Genomic DNA, 17,397 nt, shown 5'->3' on the forward strand with positions numbered 1-17,397 from the left:
GCACCCATTATCGAAATCAAATAATTTATTCCACAGTGACAGCCTGATTTTCTGTTTTATTTGAAAATACAAAGGAGTTCAGTTTGAACCTGAGAGTAAGTCTGTGGTTTAACCACTTTTTGGAACTTCCTGGGAAGTGTTGTTTCCTCTTCTGTGTTTCCAGATTTTTTTTAAAATGCCAGGCTCTTTCTCTTTCTAAGCAGCAAGTTATCTCACACAAGATGATCATTACAGTAGTAGAATTTCCTGGACTAGCTTTTTCTTTGTTCCAGCTTCAGTTAAAATAGTACCTGCTTTTGTCCTGTCTGCACTGCTTACACTGTGTTTTACCACGTAACTCTCCCCTACCCTAAATTCTAGTTCATTTTCCTTAATTAGACAAGTAATTTTATTTTTGATCCTCTCTTAAAATATTTGCATTTTATATGTTGCTTTGGAGTGTTGTTCCATAGAAGGGCTGCCAGGACTGCATTATTGAAAGTGAGTTCCTTATCCATGTGGATAATTATTCCACATTTAAAACAAAAAAAAAACACACCACAAAATGCAAAACAGCAGAAATATTCCAGTTATGCTTTTCTGTGTGCTTTTTGTAACAAACTTCCTTAGCTTTTAAGAAAAGATGGTATAAAAAAATAACTCATTTTGGCACTTGCACTTACAGCCAGCTTGGGAATTGCATCCCACATCGTTGTGACTATTGAGGCTTCTGATGATGCTCATGGCGTCTTTGAGTTCAGTACTGAGTCACTCTCGGTAAATGGAACTGAGCCTGAAGATGGAGATAGCAATATTATGTTGCAGGTTAGAAAGTTTTGGGTCTCATATTGCTATGCAATCCTCTTTTATGTCTATTTTACAGAGCATTCTGCAATATTTTTATAATAGGTCTACAGCATTTTAACTTAACTTTATCATGTACATTTGTCTTGACATTTTATACTTCACTTTCTAAAGTGTATCTTTCAGCTTAAAACTAAAATGTTTTATATAAGTTTAAATTTACTTCTACTTGTTTACATTTGAGGTATGAATATTTTAAAGTAAGTGCTGATGACACAACAAATACAGCAAAGCTAAGATGATAAAGATTACACTGTTTTTAAAATTAGTTTATTTTTAACTCATCATGTCAATGGCTTTGCACTGTATATAATGGAGGGGCTGGATTGTGTGCAGCTTGCAGTTGGCAATGACATGCTTAAGATCCTCCGGGTAAGGATTAAGGGACATGGAAATAAGTTATAACAATAAGATGAAGTTGTTGTGGGAGTCTGCTATAGACCACCCAGCCAGGAGGACAACATTGCCAAATTATTCTATAATGAACTAAGGGATATCTCTAGGTCATCTGCCCTTGTCCCTGTGGGTGACTTCAACTTCCCAGATGTTAGCTGGGAATACCATACAGCCAATACAAACAGGTACTGGAAATTCCTGAGGCACGTTAACAATAACTTGTTGGTACAGTTACTCTGGAAGCTGACTAAGAAAGGTGCCCTCCAGATTTGTTGCTTGTAAACAGTGAGGGTCTTGTGGGTGAAGTGGTGATTGGAGGCTGTCCTGGCCATAGTGACCATGAGATGGCTGAGTTTAAAATCTTTGGTAATAGGAGGAAAACTGCCAGCAAAAGTTCAGCCCTAGCTATGGAGACAGCAGACTTCAGACTACTCAGTGAACTAGTTTGTGAGGTCCCCTTGGAACCTGCTTTTGAAGGTATTGGAGTCCATCAGTGCTGGTTAGTTAAGTAACACCTCTTAAGAGCACAGGAACAGGCAATTCCAAAGAGTCAGAAGTTGAGCAAGCTGGGCAGAAGGCCAGCTTGGCTGAGCAGGGATCTTATTCTAGAATTTAGGCGAAAAAGGAAAATCTGTGGGCATTGGAAGCAAGGTCAGTTGAACAAGGACTACAGAGGTGATGTTCACTCAGAGTTGAAGCTGGCCAGTACTGTGGGGACAACAAAAAGTGCTTTTTTTAAAGTATGCTAACAGCAAAAGGAGGAGCAGAGAAAACATTGATCCATTACTTGTTGAGGTTGGTAACCTCACAAATAAGTACGCCAATAAAGCAGAGGTTAATGCCTTCTTTGCCTCTGTCTTTAACACCAATGATGGGCTCGGGGACACCCAAAGCTCTGAATTTCAGGACTGTGATGATGATAAACTCCCAGCCAACTTTGAACTTGTGCAGGATTTGCTGCTCCAGCTGGATGCATATAAGTCTATGGGGTCCAGTGGGATTAATCCCAAAGTACAGAAAGAGCTGGCTGATGTCATTGCAAGACCTCTCTCAATAATTTTTCAATAGTCTTGGAGTCTGGAGAGGTCACAGTTGACTGGAATTAAGTTAAACGAGGAAGTGCTGGATTCTGCACCTGGCAAGGGGCAATGCTGGCTGTACGGACAGGCCTGGGGACAAGAGGCTGAAGAGCAGCCCCATGGAAAGGGATCTGGGGGTTTTGCTTGACAGCAAGAGAAATATGAACCAGCAGTGTGCCTTAGCAGCCAAAATGGTCAACTGTGTTCTGGAGCATAAGGCACAGCAATGCTGGATGGTCAAGGGAAGGGATTGTCCTGCTCTGCTCTGTGCTGGTGAAGCCTCACCTCTAGCACTGTGTGTGCTACAATATATGAAGGACATAAACTATTAGAGAGCATCCAAAGGAGGGCTACTATGGTGGTGAAGGGTCTAGAGGGCAAGAAGTATGAGGAGCGGCTGAGGTCCCTGGGTTTGTTCAGCCCAGAGCAGAGCAGGCCGAGGGGAGGTCTCATGGCGGCCTGCAGCTCCCTCACGAGGGGAGCGGAGGGGCAGGCGCTGAGCTCTGCTCTCTGGGGACAGCGACAGGACCCGAGGGAACGGCATGGGGCTGGGACAGGGGAGGGTCAGGCTGGGGGTTAGGGAAAGGTTCTGCACCCAGAGGTGGTCGGGCACTGGGACAGGCTCCCCAGGGACATGGTCACAGCACTGAGCTGCCAGAGTTCAAGAAGCATTTGGACTACTCTGTCAGACATGCGATTTGATTTTGGGTGGTCCTGTGTGGAGTCAGGTGTTGGACCTGATAATCCCTGTGGATCTTTTGTAACTCAGGATATTCTGTGATTCTGTGACTTTGCTGTATGCCATTTTACACTTTTATGTTCTTCTTTCTTATAGTACAAAGAAATACATAAATCTTTGTGTTTTCCACTTAGGTTGTGAGAACTCATGGGGCCCTGTCTGAGGTGACTCTGTATTGGGTCATAGTCTGTGATCTTACAGAAGACCTGGTCTCTGCATATGGGAATGTAACATTTGATGTTGGCCAAGTGAGAGCAAATATTACCATACAAGTTTCTCCTGACAACGTGCCTGAACTGGATCAGGTGTTTTCAGTTTTGATCATCAATGTGTCCAGTGGTCGTCTTGGAAATCACACTAATGCAACATTAACAGTTTTAGCTAATGATGATCCATATGGACTGTTCATCTTTTCTGAGAGAAACAGACCAATAAAAGTTGAGGAAGAAACAAAAAATATCTCCCTGACAATAGTAAGGCTTGGTGGTCTTCTTGGTACAGTAGTGGTTACATACAGAACTTTAGGTGATGATGAAAAGTCACCCTTTCTTCCACCTGATGTTGTTAGAGCAATACAAGGAGAAGATTATATACCCATTACTGGTTATGTGATCTTCGCAGCCAATGAAAGCGAAGCCACAATATCTTTGCCTATTTTGGATGATTATGATCCTGAGAGGTCAGAATCTGTTTTTGTGGAGCTAAACAATACTGTTTTGATCGACAAAGTACAGGATCGGCCAAGTAAGTGTCTTTCATATGTAAACCCAAAGCTTAAATATGTAGGCTAATATTTATATTTAATAGGATAAAATGCAGCAATTGAAATTACAGTAAAATTTTACCTCTGCCTAACTCTGTATAGTTAAGAATCCTGTAAGTTATATGTCAGAGTATCTCACATTAAGTATGAAGATTCTGTGTGTCAGCATATATTTCCTTTACTACAAAATTTTGTCAGGGGTGGACATTTCTTTCTCCCTTCTGCATCTGCTTTATCCCAGGTGTTTTAGGCCAACTGTATTACTGTATTGGTTTTGTGTGCTAATACCTGCTCACCTGTTGTTTCTGTAAAGCACAATGATAGGAAATAAGCTAGTTGCACTTACTGAAAGCGAAAAAAGCCTTTTAAACATTAAGTGGTGTAGAATTGCAGCTTCATGCTGGCTTTTTAGCGTAGAGGATGTTTGCCCGATCAGATAAATTCAGGTCATTACAGCCTTATTTATGCTTAAGAGCTTCTTGGCATGCCTAATTTCCCTTCCCTCTCCCCCATGACTCTCCCACATTAATCTTGATTTTTAAGGGAAACACTACAAAAAATTCTACTGGGAAACTGAAAGGTTACTTATAGTTCATCATTGCTAGTGTAAAATTCTATTGTCCTATGGACAAATAAATAAGTAATTTTGCTAGTACCTCACCTCTTCAAAGAACTGGTGTTTTGTATGCTCCACAGCAGGGTAGAATAATAAGTTAGTAAGAATGTGGATTTTCTGACATAATATAATTCAAACATCAAAAATATGCTTGTGCAGTTTGTAGTTATATTTTGTCCAAATCTAAAATGAAAATTTTATTGAAAGCTAGTAGTGGCCATCCACTAAACTCAGGTGTATGTATATGAACAGTATAGCCGTATATAGGAGGCATTTCAGGCTTGCTGTAAGAGGTTTTTTTCATATTTCAGTTGTAAATTCTCCTCGTCTTGGATCAGTGGGTGAGACTATAGCTCATGTAATTATCAATGCCAATGATGATGCTTTTGGAACACTTCAGCTTTCAGCTTCAGCTGTGCGAGTTGCTGAAAATTATGTTGGACCAATCATTAACGTGACCAGAACTGGGGGAATTTTTGCAGATGTTTCTGTGAAATTCAAAGCTATGCCAATAACTGCAACAGCTGGTAAGAAATCAAAATAGCAGAAATACACATTCTGTGTTAAACCAGAAAGAGCATACTGTATGCTTCGAGTAACCAAAGCAAGCAAGTGTGTATTGAATGCAGTCTAGTAAAACAAGTAGAAAAAATACCAAAGTGTGAGATACTTACTGAGTGTACTTAGGAGACAGGAATTCAGGTCCTATAGAAGAGACCTTACATCAAATTTAAAAAAACTCAGAGATATCATCACTGAAGAATCTAGCAAGAAAACTAAGGAAAGGAATTGGCTGTTTGTTTCCCTGGTGGCCACTCACTTTCTCAAAAAAATAAAATAAAATAAAAAATCCTGTAGTAGTATATATAGCTAGTACTTAGTCCTTTGTACATATTTCAACCTACCATACATGGCTTATTTGAGTTTCTTGGAGGGAAATTGAGAGCTGGTGACTCCTCTGTGAAACAGACAAATGTTAAGCACAATTCAAGAAGACTTTTACTTTGCAAATGAAAGGTAAAGCTCTCAGGTGATCCCTGAAAAGCTCCACGAGGGAAGGAGTGACCTTATGTCCTTTAGTAAAATCTCCTTTGAAAAAGGTACTTCTGTTTCATTTTATCTCTTGGAAAGCCAGACAACTATCAGAAATCAAATATAGAAATGTCACAGTTGTGTGATCTTCTCAATGGAAGATAATAATGGACCTTTTGTAATTGCTTCTTGGACTGACAGTGTAAACTCTGTTTTGGCCAAGATGAGATTTATTTTCATCCATCCAGATATCTAAAAGGCACTAGGAAATAAACAATTGTATTTTCTGGGTATGAAGATAAAGAAAAAAAAAACACAAAAAAACACACCAACATATGAACACAAGGGAATGCAAAAAGAACAGATAAATATTAGTGCTGATAAACATTAGTGATGTTTCATAATGAACCAGAATGCCTTAATATTCTTCTGTGTTTTGATTGTTTTGTTATTTTTTCATGTACAAATCTAGGTGAGGACTACAGTGTAGCCTCATCAGATGTTGTCTTACTAGAAGGAGAAACAAGTAAAGCTGTGCCAATTTATATAATTAATGATATCAATCCTGAAGTTGAGGAGTCCTTTTATGTTCAGCTGCTGAATCAAACGACAGGAGGAGCCTTGCTTGGATCTTTGACGAGGGCAGTCATAACCATTGAGGCTTCTGATGACCCGTTTGGATCCTTTGGTAAATGAGTCTTATTTGCATATTTTCTCTTGTCCAGTAGCAATCTGCTGATTTGTGGGTGAGTTATTACTGGGCAATGGAATAAAAATTTTCAGAATACAAAAAGGGAAGTCTGGATGAACACAGTAAAGGACAAAATAAGATAAACTAAATTAAAACGTGTAAGTAAGGGCAAATGGTGCCCTTATATAGCGAAATTGAAGCATTCAGTCAACTTATATATCAAGATTTTGTGAGACGAAGGTGGATTTTGGAGTCTCCTAATGGGGATGGATTTTAATTTAATTTGTATTTTTTTATCTATTCTAAATGTTGCATTTCTGCAATAGCTTGAAGCTTAAGTTTACATGCCAAAACCTGTTTAGATAGTGCAGTGTCATTGTTTTACAAAATAATCAGGCAAAGCAGGTTTAAATATCTGGGGAAATTGGAAAGTACAAATATGACTTAAATTGCGTTCTTGTATGTTCTGGTTGTTAGTTATTGTAGTTTTTCTTCTTTCTATCATTATCAGTAAAATGGATTGTGGACACTTTCCAAAAATAGTTTCATTACACAGGTTTTGAGAAAAAAATGGTAATTTCAAAAATTTAATGACATTTTAGAAATTTATCTTTTCTATTTATTTTTTCTATTTCAGTATTTCTGGTGTATGTTTTCCAGCCATTTTATTTGACTTACTCTTTCTCCCTTTAGTACCCTACTTTATTTCAGTTATTCCATTTTATCAGCAAAATGTAAAGGAAATTGACAAAAGTAAATAATTCCACATGGATAATTCATTAACTTCATTCTTAACAACTAAAGATTTTATACAAGAAAGACTTATATTTGAAACAATTTAGATGGAATATGTTGACACATTTTTTCCATACGTGACATAAAAAATGATAAAAAATTTCCTCACTGGGAAAAATTACCTTCTGACCGTCTTCTAAAAACTTAGATCATGGCTAGCCTTGAACAATGGATACGTTGGAATAAACTCTTGGGTGGGGGCTGAATTTTCATGCCAATTTTATTTGCAGATAAAATGATACTGAAAGTTCAATTTGAAGTTTAAACCTGATTAACATTTTTTTAATTGTGCAAATGAATGCAATCAAGTGAAATAAAATATATAATTCAGTAACTAGGATGGTGTTTTTATTTTAAATATTACTGTTAATGAAATACACCTCTTTGTGCTGCACTTCAGTGTTCCAGATGACCGAATTTACTGTGGAGGAGCCTGAATCTGGATCAGTACCCATAAATCTGCCAGTAATCCGCAATGCTGGGACACTTGGTAACGTTACTGTTGAGTGGGTTGCTACCATTGGTGGACACCCTGCTGATGAGGACTTGCAGGTTGCCTCAGGCAATATTACTTTTGCCCCTGGGGAAGCCTTTCAGATGCTACTATTGGAAATCCTGGCTGATGATGTTCCAGAAATAGAAGAAGTAAGTCAAGCACTTACATCTTCCTTGAAGATGGTATTAATTTTGACTTGTTCTAGAAATATGTATGATGGAAAACAAGAAATGTTCCGGCAGGAAGGTGCTATAATTTCATGTTATACTTTGCTTGTAATTATTGTTAGAAAAACCACAAATTGTCTAGCTGCATTACTTCTTTTTCTTTTCTTCTCTTTGAGATTGTCCGTGTAGAATTAACTCAGGCCTCCAATGGTGGTGCTATTGGGTTAGATGGCGTGGCAAGTATTATAATACCTGCCAATGATAATCCTTATGGCACAGTTTTCTTTCATCAATCCTTATATCGAGTTCAGGAGCCACTAGAAAGAAATTTGCTGGCAAACATAACAGTCAGGCGAAGGTTTGTATAATGTTTGCTTTATTTGTAATTACTATTTATTCTTCACTTTTGTTTCCACTATAATGTCAAATTTCATGCTCCTCTCATAAAAATATGTGCATCAATTCTTTGATCTGCCATCTCAATGTATTTTCATTTCAAACACATTGTTTTTGAAGTAGATGTCTGTGTATTACATAAATTACTTAAACGTAGTATACATTGAAATGCACAATGTAAACTCAGCGTACACAGTGTACTATTCATTTTGTCCGTTTAATCATCAAATCATTTAAACCTGCATGGTAGCCTGTTCCTGTGATTTGAACAGGAGGACAAAATGGCCAGCCCTTACAGGATGAAAATAAGAGAAGGAAAACAGGTTTTATGCATGTGATCCTAGAGGAAGGATGATAAGTCTGGGTGTCACCGGCTTTTTCTTCCTTGCAAGTAAGGAGAGCTGCCAAGTCCTGAAGAAGACTAAGTTAACTCCTAGAACCAAATGTTTACAAATATGCATTCTTAACAGACTACTACCTAAGCTATAAATAATCAAACTTGCTATCCACAAAAAAATAAGATAACTCAGTTATTCTGGTACTAGTTTCAAAGGGAATGCATTTTGATGTGTTATTTGGAATTTTTCAGCAATTCAGAAAGGGTCAGTTGATTTTGTTCACTTCTATTATTAACCCAGAAACATGTAGAATATTAGACATCCTTTGTCAACTAACAGAACTTTATTTTATTATAATGTCTTTTAGTGAGGGAAGATTTGGTCAGCTGCAGATTTTCTACAGCACTTCTGAGACTGACGTTGTAGCTCTTGCTGTGGAGCAAGGTCAGGATATCCTGGCCTACTACGAGCCTCCTGTACAAGGAATTCCTGACAAACCATCCAAGACCAGAGTGAATGTGTCAGCAGCAAGTGACCCTGTGTATTCCTGTGCAGCTCAGTGCCTAAAAGAACAAGCATGTTCAGCCTTTACATTTTCCAGTGCCTCAGGGATTCCTCTCTGCCTTTGGCTGACGTCAGATATCAGCCCATTAACTAACAACACTTCAGGGTTCCGGACCTACAAGAAAAACGTTACCAGTGCATTCGCCCTCTTCAGCACACAAGCCATCGCTGGCAGTGATTATGAACCTGTTACAAGACAGTGGGCCATAATGCAGGAAGGGGAAGAGTTTGCAAATCTAACAGTTACCATACTGCCTGACAGCCTGCCAGAACTGGATGAGAGATTCACTATAACCCTTTTGAAAGCAGAACTGATGAACGTCTCAGCCAGCTCAAAAAACCAACCAACCATAGGACAGCCAAATACCTCCACAGTTATCATAATGATGAATGGAGACGCATTTGGAGTGTTTAAGATCTACGGTGTAAGTCCCAATGCAACAGAGAAAGGTCTGTATGTTGAAGTAGAGGAACGTCCTCAGACCAACGTGCAGCTAATGATACACAGAACAGAAGGCAGCCTGGGACAAGTGACAGTGGAATGGCGTGTCATTGGTGGGACTGCTACTCCAAACTTGGATTTTATAGGTGTCGGTGAGACTCTGGTGTTTGCTGAAGGTGAGACAAGCTCTCGTTTTGGCTTCTGTTTTGTAAAACTAAGAAAAAGAAAAAAGAACGTGACAAGTACACGATACTGTGGATGTTTTGACAACTGATATCTTCTTCTTAGGCTAAATTTTCCTGAATGCTAAGGATACACGTGCAAAAGAGTATGGTTGTTCATTAGCATGTAGCATTATCTTGCAGAACACACACAGTGGTAGCAAAGCACAATGAAATATCTAAGCACAATAAATACCTAAGGGTTTTTATTAAAGAAATATTGCAGTATAAATATTGCACTCTAAAGATTTCCTTTACCACATAAGTAAGGATTAATAAAGTCGAAGATAGTTGTTACAGCAAGGATAATGGAAATGAGAATCAGGCCTAAGTGGTCTTTTGTTAGCCCTCGGTCACTACAGTACTAATTTTTCATGACATCTCTTTAAATTCTGAGATCATATTGTAACATAACAAAACATATTTAAACGTAACATAACAGAACATATTTAAAAGAATTGCAAACAGGACAAACAAGTCCCTCTCAGACATTACTTAAGTACCATGCAGCATGCTGTATTTTATGCTGTATTTTATTTTTTCAAAGTCTGAGTTAATCGAACTGATATTTTGAAAGCAATTTCCAGGTGCGTAGTAAAGATTCTAGTGTGCTAGCTTGATAAATCATCTGAATAGTAAGGCATGGCTGCTGGCAATGATTGTGAGGCTGACATGTAATTACATTACCAGTTACAAGTTTAGTAAAAACTGATTTTGAAGTATTTTGAAAGACAATCTAGCAGGAAATACATATGTATTCTGTAAATTGATATTCTAATGATCATAAAACACAGCTGGGTTATGCACACGCACTGAACAACAGGATTGTGTTGTAAATTTTAATGGATATATAGCGACTAGAGATTAACGGTGTTTGCTGCTTACATTATTATTCTTTGATAGTCCCAAAGGCAAGGAACTAACAAAATGTCATCCCATTTCAATGCATTCCCTGGCTCAGTAAATGTACTCATATTGAATGTACACCCTTGTGTAAATGGTTCATCGGAGAGCTTAGCACCTGGCAATTTATTTTTTTTTCAAGAATGATATTCCCCTTTTCTAAGTTAAATTTTAAAGTCATAGAATTTGTAATGAAAATAAAGAATTCTAGGCACTCCGAAATAATTCCTATATAATTAATTTCTACATAGTATATTTAATGATGTGATCGTTTTATTGGCTTAATGTGACTGATCAATAGTAATTAGATAAAATTTCATAATGACATTCACTGACTTCCAGAAAGGTAAATAAGTTTGTTTCATGCAATTTTAATATATTTTATGTATTTAATTATTTTCAAAATGAGATGATTGAGTCTTTTTACAAGGTGGTTTCCAAGTGGACACACGGTTGTATACGTTCTTCTCCTTGTAGGTGAAACAAAGAAGATGGTCACGCTGCCCATTATAGATGATCCAGAGCCAGAGGATGATGAAAGTATTGAAATCAGCCTGGTCCATACTGAAGGAGGGAGTCGAATTTTGCCCAGTTTTGACACTGTCACAGTGATTATTCTGGCAAGTGACAATGTGGCAGGAATTATAAGCTTCCATACAGCCTCAAGATCTGTTATTGGTTGTGAAGGTGTGTTCTTTGTGTTGACCACGCTCAAATTTTAATGCCAGTTTCCATCTTTGTGCTTTCAGTTGATAATGACTCACAATGATTGTGTTTCACTGTTCAGAGAACACCAGCAAGAAGTGAATATCCACATACCTGACATGTACTTTGAACTCTTGCAAGCATTCATAGAATCACAGAATGCTTAAGGTTGGAAGGGGCCTCTGGAGGTCATCTGGTCCTTTCCCCCTCAAGCAGGGCCACCTAGAGCAGGTTGCTCAGGACCATGTCCAGGCTTTTGAGTATCTCCAAGGAGGGAGACCCCACAATCTCTCTGGGCAACCTGTGCCAGTGCTCCCACACAGCACAAAAGTGCTGTCTGATATTCAGAGGGAACCTCTTGTGCTCCAGTTTGTGCCCGCTGCCTCTTGTCCTGTCCCTGGGCACCACTGACACGAGCCTGGCTCTGTCCTGTTCCACCCTCCCTTCAGGTATTGAAGGACACTGATGAGATCCCCCTGAGCCTCCCCTTCTCCAGGCTGAGCAGTCTCAGCTCTCACAGCCTCTCTTCCCTTCCCTTGATCACCTCGGTGTCCCTCTGTTGGAGTCTTCCCAGTACGTTTAGGTCTGTCTTGCACTGGGGAGCCCAGAGCTGGACCCAGTGCTCCAGGTGCAGCCTCACCAGTGCAGAGTAGAGGGGAAGGATAGCTCTCTCAGCCTGCTAGGGATACTTGGCCTAATTCAGCCCAGAATGCCATCAGCCTTCTTAGTAACAAGGCATGTTGCTGGCTCCTGCCCAGTGCAGTGTCCAGCAGGACCCCAAGCCCTTTCTGTCAAGCTGCTCTCCATCAGGGTGCACGCCCTGGTGCCTGGGGCTGCTCCCCGCCAGGGGCAGGACTCTGCCCTTCTCTTTGTTGGCCTGCACGAGGCTCCTGCCAGCCCACTTCATGACTGCCAACATACACACACCTAATAGTCATAAGCAAATCAGATCTATCAGCGACTTACAAAGAATTTAAAATATTCTAGAAAACATTCCTGCAGAAACACTAGGGTAACATCTTCCCTTTGTCTGTCCCATGAACCTGATGTTTTTTTATGGCAGATGATTTGGGAAGTAGCAATTATAAGAGAAAGCAAACATTTGAGAAAGAACAATAATAATTTGGTATGTACTAAACATTTCTACTATTGTTTTAAAGAATACACGGCATGTTTCATCTACAGTTTGATGCAGTTTTGCATAGGATGATAATAGTACTGGTGGTGATTGCTTTAGGTGGCCTTTGATGGAATCTCAGTGTATTGCAGTATCACGTTTCTCTGATGTTTGAACTGATGGGCAGGGAAAGTTCACAAAACAGGAACTTGTCCCCTAATGTGTGCACTACATTTTCTGTTTGAAGAAAAATGGCTTTCTCAACCAAAGGTTTTTTGTTTTGTTTTCCCAACATGAAAGGGCATCATAACCTTTGGTTTTTTATCTAGGTATGGTTTGTGTTAATTCTGTGCCAAGCCAGATGTGATATGATTAGCTAAGAAGAGCTGTTAATGAGCACAAGGAATTAATACAAACTGTCTCAGTCCCAAAGTCCCTGAATACTTTCAACTGGTTAAATGTTATTCATAGCATGCTACCAAATGCTGGCTGCTTGAAACTGAAGTACTTGGCTATAGTTCTATTATTATATATAGTTATATTATTTTTCCAGGTTGTGAAAAGAAATAGTTCATTGCCTTCCAGCCAGAAACAAAACAAGTGAACTAAGTGTCTTTGATTAAAAAAAAAAGAGAGAGAAAAAGGGAGAAATAGAGAAAGAGCAAAAGAGCTAAGGCATTTAGATTATTTTAGTTTGTCAAAATATTTTTTTCATTCGAAAGCAAAATTTACCAGACATAAATCCAAATATCATTACTTTTACAGTTATTGTGTTATTGAAAATTTTCTGTTAAGTGAATACATTTTGTTTTCACAATGTGCATGTTATTTTTTACCTTATTGAGGATAAGTGTAGTATTTTTTTATTGGACAGGGGTCTGCGACAGTTGTGTAACTGTATTACAAGAAAATGCACTGCAGTAGCTTAAAGTAATGAGGAAGAGGAGAGCGGCTGATGCTCCCTTCTTCACAGCGATAAATACCCACCTCTTTGTTTCTCTATGTAAGAGATGCATCACTTATTAAGTCACAATGTAGAAATGTAAAAGTATGGATAAGGATTAAATATTAAAAAAAATATTGAATTTAGCCTAATAACACTTTCAATCTTCAGAAATCAATTAGTGTTCATATTAGCATTTCTTCTGGATAGGAATACCAAAAAAATCTTGGTAAAGCTGGTAGGAAACATGGATCAGTAAATAACTACTTGGAATCTGTAATAATGACTTCAAGTTTCTTCTCAGTGTTTGGATTATAGTGGAACAGCTTTCTATATCATAAAGCATTTTTCCCAGTCTTCAATGAAAATTCATTATAACTTATAGAGATATATTGAAATAAGCTTTGCCTTATTTGTGTGTGTGTGTGTTTTCCCAATGGTACTAAACCATTGAAACCACTTTTCTTTTAAATCTTTATTTCTTTGTAATGGATATGCAAAATTCTCAAATAGAACATAGTGGATTGCAGTGCAGTGTTAAACACTGTAATGATTTAGCCTCAGAGGAACCTGTAAATTGGGAGTCTACCATCCAGATATTTGACTGTAGAAGTGGAATCCTTGTGATATCAATAAATTTTGAATTCCTTAATTTTCTTAGAAGCAACATGGACCAACTTAAGCCAAAGATGTCGACATCAATGTCGACATCAATGTTGACATCTCTGAGACTTAACTGAAGTTTGAAATGTTGGGGCTGAATAGCACATTTATGTATTTGAAAATGGGTGTATACAGTTTTTGTATTACTTCTTTACAATATTAAATTTTATTTAAGTATATTAAGGGCTCTTGAAGTTAAGAATTCCTTTCTCTTTCATTGGTAGCCAATATACATGCATATCTCTGACTCTTCCTTACAAAAAATAAATGTAACTAGAAAATTTTCAGATTTTTCTTGCCAGTTTTAGCTGTACAATGCTGTACAATTCTGTAAGGTAATACAGTAGAATAGCAAGACAGCATCCTAAGTTGCTGCTCTCTAAATTGCATAATCAAAGGGACTAGTTGGGCAGCATAATGTTATTATAACATTATCTTATGTTTTGTTAATTCTTCAATAAGCAAAAGAAATCTCATGTATTGTTTTCAAAAATCTCAGAATTGTAGATTTCTGCATATTTCATATCTCTGAAAGCCAATGCAGGACAAAATGTGCTGTTGAACTTAAATTCTGTGGACCTGAAAAATGCATATGAAATATGAATGCCATGTACCTACCTATTATAAATAACCATCTGTCCTCTATTGTGAATGTTTTGCAAAATATTGCCTACTGATCTATTCCATGTTGATATAACATGCTAATTTCACATGTCCACATTTAAAATATTTAATGGAAATTTTGTGAAAAACTTGTGAATATAAAACAATTTCCACATTTTACAAAGCCTACTAAGAGGTCTACTCTTTTTAATTAAAGTGCCTTTGGGGTTAAATGTTATAAATGTGCAAAATACCATAGTATTTGCTTCCTTTATATGCACATTGTCCAGCAATACTGATTACCTCTGAGATTATAAGAAATTATTAACATTTTCTGAATGTTTTGTTTTCTAACAGTGACCATATTTGTAAGTTCGAACTCACATAAACGGAACTTACAGATAATTATAAGCATTTTTTTCTGCATGCATTGAATAAAGTCACAAGACAGTGCAAATGTTCAGATAATGTGTATTCTTTCCAGGGAACTGTTGTAGAAAACTACTATTATTGTTGGTACATACAGTAGTTACTGTTTTGTACAGTTTACAGACTTGTATTGCTCTAATGTTTGCGCATGTTTTCATGAACATTCCCTTTCTAAGTTATTCATCTATACCAAGTTCCCTCATATGTTCATAATTATTTCCAAGTGTGAACTAAAAACAGAAGAAAAAAACCTAGAAGAGTTTAAGTTTAGGTTTTTCTTTTCAGCATTAAAAGTGAATGTGGTATATAACTACTGTGAAATTCAAACTGACAAAAATAGCAATATCTTTCAGGAAAAATACTTTAACTGTGTGATGCATGTTTTTGACCTCTCATTTTTATAACCAACATGTAGAAGAGGAGACCCTGAAACACTGCATCTTGTCCTTTATTCCTAGGAGAACAATTACAATTCCACATCGTAAGAACTCCTCCAGGACTGGGAAATGTTACTGTTGAGTGGAAGATAGTAGGACATAATGTAAAACAAAATTTTGCAAACTATTCTGGAATACTTTTTTTTCCTGAGGTAAGTCCATAAACAGTGATGTTGGCTACAGGAAAATAGTGTGATTAGAACTGATCTGAGAAAAAGTGTGCCTTTTCAACAGTCCTTCTTTCTTGGTTTGATTATTTAATTTCTCACTTTTTGACTTACAAACTGGAGGGAGCTTACAATTCTTGATACTTAACTCTTCTTAAAGAAATTGTTCAAAATACTTGTCATTATGATATCACTTGTGTTTTATAAAATAATGGCTAATCAATTTACCCTTAAAACAAATAGGGGACGTTGAATACAACAGTGTATGTTGATCTGCTGGATGACCATATTCCTGAAGAAAAAGAAGAATACCAAGTCATCCTATACAACATCAAAACAGAAGGTAATGCAGAACTATAGCCAGCTACATCTTAAAAATACCATTTAATAATATAATATTTTTAATTTTATTATTTCATTTTGGAGGTATAGGACTGAGCAAACTACAGCTGGTGCAAAGTACGCAAAGTTCATTAACATTTTATTGAAATAGGCTTGGTCCTTATGTATGTATATAGAAATCCCACCGTGTCTCCACAAATACACTTAAATGGTTTTCAATCCTGATTTAACTCTGCCTATTTAATTCAATGGTTGTTTCTTCCCTTAATCTTAATGCAAACTGAGTTTACTAATATGTCATGGATAGAGTTGCCATGAAACATGCAGATATTTTTATCTTTTTAAACAATCTTGTCAAGCTGCAGACTTACTGATCTGTCCCTGAATTCAAGGTGGTCAGAATATTTTATTCTTGCCATTAAAATTATAGTGAGAAAAGAAGCCTTAAACTGCATCCGTTCTGAAATACCTTTTTTCAAACTGAAATTAATGTCCAAACACCAAACTAACTTGGCATGGATTGTGTTGCTGCGAGGTGCCTTATCAACTTCCGAGAGTCACTGTGGCCCAACGGGATGAGCAAAATTATTCATCAAAGCAATAGTTGGAAAACATATCAGTTTATTGATGTAATGATTGTGAAGTGGAATATCGTTTTAAGCTTTTGGAGGTACTTCCTGGGAAAATGGTTTATTTCCTTTTAAAATATAGGGAAGTTGATATTTGGCACTGGCCTGTTAAGTTTTCTTATTTTTTAATACATTTTTGTGACTTTGTACTTGGTATGCATAAAATTTCTGTTTCTATTTGTTATAGAATGTAAGTATATATATGTGTGTAGGTCCCACACCATCCACATACTTCAGTGAGCTTTGGTTTCGTGGTATTTGCATGGCTACTGAACGTTATTTAAATGTAATATTAACAATAATGTAAGACAAAAATATTAGTTGCATAACACTTCATTCACTGCAGTCCACTGATTCTCTTGCAGGAGTTTCTTCTACAGGTGCTGCTGTTTTGGATAGTCAAGGATATGAAGCTGTTCTAACAGTAGAAGCTAGTGATGAACCACATGGAATTTTGAATTTTGCTTCCACATCCAGGGTGGTTTTAATCCCAGAAGAAAACAAAACAATTCAGCTTTTTATTAACAGAGAATTTGGATCTCTAGGTCTGTATAACAACTCCAAGAGAAAGGAAGTTTTGTTTTGCTTATCATTAGGCAAATAAAAGCCATGATAATGAAAGTTTGGAAAAATCTTTGTTACAGTTGGTATTTTTTTCAGAACTTCTAAGCTTCTTTCTGCAGACTTGGAAACTAAATATTACTTATTACTAGAGTCATAATCCTCATTAATACAGCAAGGGATCTGAAAGCTGTAACAATCAGGTGGCTATTAAGGTTACCATATTTTTGTCTAATGAGTCTGTCTCAAAGCATTAGTCTCTTCAGAAAAAATAAAAAACATGAGAAAAGTGACATGTACACACATCCCACATATTTTTT

General features: G+C 37.2%; 1 long non-coding RNA gene and 1 pseudogene across 2 annotated transcripts in view; both read left to right on the forward strand.

Moving 5' to 3' along the window:
• The window catches only part of LOC310891811, a 294,710-nt gene that overhangs the window by 250,859 nt on the left and 26,454 nt on the right, over positions 1–17,397 (forward strand). The window lies entirely within an intron of this gene.
• The window catches only part of LOC310891797 (adhesion G-protein coupled receptor V1-like), a 74,727-nt pseudogene that overhangs the window by 42,149 nt on the left and 15,181 nt on the right, over positions 1–17,397 (forward strand). The window contains exons 23-33 of the transcript in view: positions 665–804; positions 3,192–3,801; positions 4,748–4,963; positions 5,941–6,156; positions 7,355–7,599; positions 7,794–7,975; positions 8,719–9,533; positions 10,959–11,168; positions 15,400–15,530; positions 15,789–15,888; positions 16,882–17,061. The product of the transcript in view is annotated as an adhesion G-protein coupled receptor V1-like (transcript). The remainder of the gene's footprint in view (positions 1–664; positions 805–3,191; positions 3,802–4,747; positions 4,964–5,940; positions 6,157–7,354; positions 7,600–7,793; positions 7,976–8,718; positions 9,534–10,958; positions 11,169–15,399; positions 15,531–15,788; positions 15,889–16,881; positions 17,062–17,397) is intronic.

The sequence above is a fragment of the Anser anser genome, assembly GCF_964211835.1.
Source record: "Anser anser genome assembly, contig: HAP1_SCAFFOLD_100, whole genome shotgun sequence".
Classification (NCBI taxonomy): Eukaryota; Metazoa; Chordata; class Aves; order Anseriformes; family Anatidae; genus Anser; species Anser anser.